General features: G+C 35.2%; 1 long non-coding RNA gene across 1 annotated transcript in view; it reads right to left on the bottom strand.

Moving 5' to 3' along the window:
* Window positions 1-354: 354 nt before the first annotated feature.
* The window catches only part of LOC117152241, a 10378-nt gene continuing 7512 nt past the window's right edge, over window positions 355-3220 (bottom strand). Inside the window, exon 3 of the long non-coding RNA XR_004462557.1 lies at window positions 355-366. This is a non-coding gene — a long non-coding RNA (uncharacterized LOC117152241). The remainder of the gene's footprint in view (window positions 367-3220) is intronic.

The following is a 3220-nucleotide window of genomic DNA, read 5'->3' as shown; positions in this document are numbered from 1 at the left end:
AACTATATACAATAACGTACTATAATTAAGACAACTAAATAGTTAATTTACAACTCTCGTCACCACGGTTCCAACGCTCTCTCTCATGCAGACCACACTCACTCGACAACGCAATTCGCACTCCGCGACTTCTCAACTAACACTGACTGTTAATTCCTCTCTCTCTCTCTCTCTCTCTCTCTCTCTCTCTCTCTCTCTCTCTCTCTCTCTCTCTCTCTCTCTTAGCATCCCTTTGTCTTTTCTCTTAGCTTCACCACGCACGTGTTCCGCAACCGCTCGTTGCCAGGGTTACGCAGGCCTTTTCCGCGTAACTATTTGATTGAAAGACCGGCGATACATGGATGGGCCTGTCTGCATTTAGGTTTTCTCAAGAAATTGTGGCGACATTATGGTTCGCCCGATATCTCTTAGGCCTTTCGTCAATAATACTACATATATGATAAAAAAATAAATGCTTATGAAGATAAAAATTTGTGAAAAGCAACATGGCGGCAGAGATGCATTAAAAGAATATATCATTGGAAAAAGATTTTGATAGTTGTATTTTGTTTAGCTAAATCCCATTACACCCTTTTTAACGGGTCATTAAAAGTAGATACTGATATATGAAAATAATTAAAATATCCTATTTCGTTCTTTCATTCTTGAGCTCAGTTGATATCTGTTTTTTTACAATGTGATATATCCAATATCTTTTGTTGATCGTTTTTATAAGACTATATTCTCAAAACGTAATAAAAAATGTATATGCATTAATCTTGTTTGACTGCAAATAGCAGAATAAACGAACAAACAAAGGAAGTAAACATACGTATGAGAGCTAGATTTTCAGTGAAGATAAAAATTGTGTAAACGATGCTTTCGTTTGTTACTGATTCGGTAAAATTAGCGAACTGCAAGTACGCTTGTTGTATATAAACAGTGTACGAAGAAAGTGAACTTTTTCCCAGAAAAGTACTCTCGGTCTCAGTTTCTAGATTAGTGTGCGATGTTCCTGTAGAGCAAAATAAATTGATTCATGTCGAAAATTGACAAATCTTATGCGATAAATCGTTGAATAGTGTTTGAAATGAGATTATTAGGAATCAGCGTCAATAGATAAGATAAGGGATAAAAAGATACACTCTGTATTTGTAACAGTTTAGGAAAAATAACAGAAAAATCCATTGGAAGTGAGAAATGACAAAACGTCAAATGAGGTAGGCCACCGTTAGAGGTAACTATTTCTGGCGATGGAACATGAAAAAAAGAGAATTTCCTTCATTCTTCGGCATGTAGTATTAAAGTGCTTGATACTGTAATAAAATCAAATACCTTACAGGGATGCAACGTTTGAAAGTACAAAGTAGGTACCACAGAGTATAGAAACTAGTTAAAGAACACGTAAAGAACAGTGTACAATAAGTCATCAAGTTAGTGCAGGCAACCTGGAAGTTGATGCTGTGAAGGAAATGTTTCTGCGATCCGAATGCAGATTTAGATTGAAATATTACATCGGAGACGGAGATTCAAAAACATTCAAGCAGCTTTTAGAAGGAAATCCGTATGGAAATAAGACAACTATACTAAAAAAAGAATGCGTTGCACACATATAAAAATGAATGTATACGCGGCTTAATTATGCCAAAAAAAAAAAAACAAAAAAATGTAGATAAAAAAATTGAAAAATTGACGAGCAAAGTGATAGAAAAGCTGACAAGTTATTACGGCTTGGCTATTAGGACGAGTCCTGATTTAATAAAGTACATAAGCAATGATGTCTGAAGATTTGTAGCCTGACTATCGGTCTGCTAAATGATGTACTTGGCAACATGTAAAGGCGAAAAACAGACTTGTGAGTTATAAACACAAACCACTATCTTTGAACCAAAAGGTTCCAAAAATTATTCGGCCAATATATGAAGACCTGACTTTAACCAATTTGTTAAAAAGATATTTGGGTGAATACACCCAAAACAATAACGATCACATAAATTCATTAATTTTGGACTGTTTACAACAAGTCGTTCAAAGTTAATAAAGGTTTCTGCGCGTACAATCGGAGCTCGCTGTCGATTGTTTTTGTATCGAAAGATGGTTTTGTATTGTATTTATATTCGATCGCGCACTGTTGAAATTTGCCGAAGTCGGACAATATGCGGTCAACTGCTCGAGGCCATTAGAAAAACAAATGCGACGCTTAAACAGTCGGATTAGTATGTTTTCATCTGAACGGCACGTGAACGCATCTCTGCCAATTGTTTGTCATATTGGCATTTTTCTCCTTTTCACATCTTGGAACATAAACAAGGCATTCACAACAGCTGCATTAAAAAAGAGCTCGAAAACTAATTGTCTGTACCATCTTATTGTCTTTCTCAATGGACAGCAATATGCACTTCTTTTATCAGAAAGATCAATGGCGGTTTTTCCTATATTGTATTCAACGACCATTTTTGGTTTGCAACAAAACCATCTTTTTGTTTTTATATTTACCATTTCGCTAGAATTTTTCTTAGAAAGGACCAAAACATTTCTTTTATTTTTCCATTTCAAAATTATAATTTCACTACTATTTTCTTTCGCAACAACTTCTCCGCGTTTCAATTTAGTTGTCATTTCATTTAGGTTTTTTTACGATTTATTCGTAGTGTACCAATCAAATGCATATTTTTCTTTATTAGCTTATTCGCGAAATCCACACTACTGTATCACTTATCAGTACATATGGTATAGCCTTTATGAAACACACCCTTACATAAATCCATCACGATATTTGAGGATGCTATATTTTGTTTAGCCAGAGGTTTTCGCGTACAGACATGGGAACTATAAGTGTGTCCATAATTTTTACGTTATGAGAGTTTTGTGAATCCCATCCATAAAATCAGTCTAAATTGACGCTTTATTTCATTTTTGTTCGTTGGTATCTGTTTTTTCGACCAATCGCGGGGAGACGTAGTCGCTAGGAGAGACGTCAACGGGAGTCGTAAATTCCCGTTACGATTATAACAATCGACACCACGACTTGATCGATCTCCTGATTTCCGTTGAAATAATAGGGGTGATTGAGTTTGTATAACACTGTGATTCACAGAATTATAAATTATATATTTCCAACACTTATATTACACTGATGAGCATAGATAGATAGATAATCACTTATCGCACGAAGATAAGATAGATATGTACGTTAGAGCAGGGCTCTTATAATTGGATTTAATGTATTAGTGGACGTAGC

The sequence above is a fragment of the Bombus impatiens genome, unplaced genomic scaffold, assembly GCF_000188095.3.
Source record: "Bombus impatiens unplaced genomic scaffold, BIMP_2.2 scf_0891, whole genome shotgun sequence".
NCBI lineage: Eukaryota > Metazoa > Arthropoda > Insecta > Hymenoptera > Apidae > Bombus > Bombus impatiens.
Note: the sequence above shows the minus strand (reverse complement) of the source record. Positions and strands in the feature narration are given on the sequence as shown.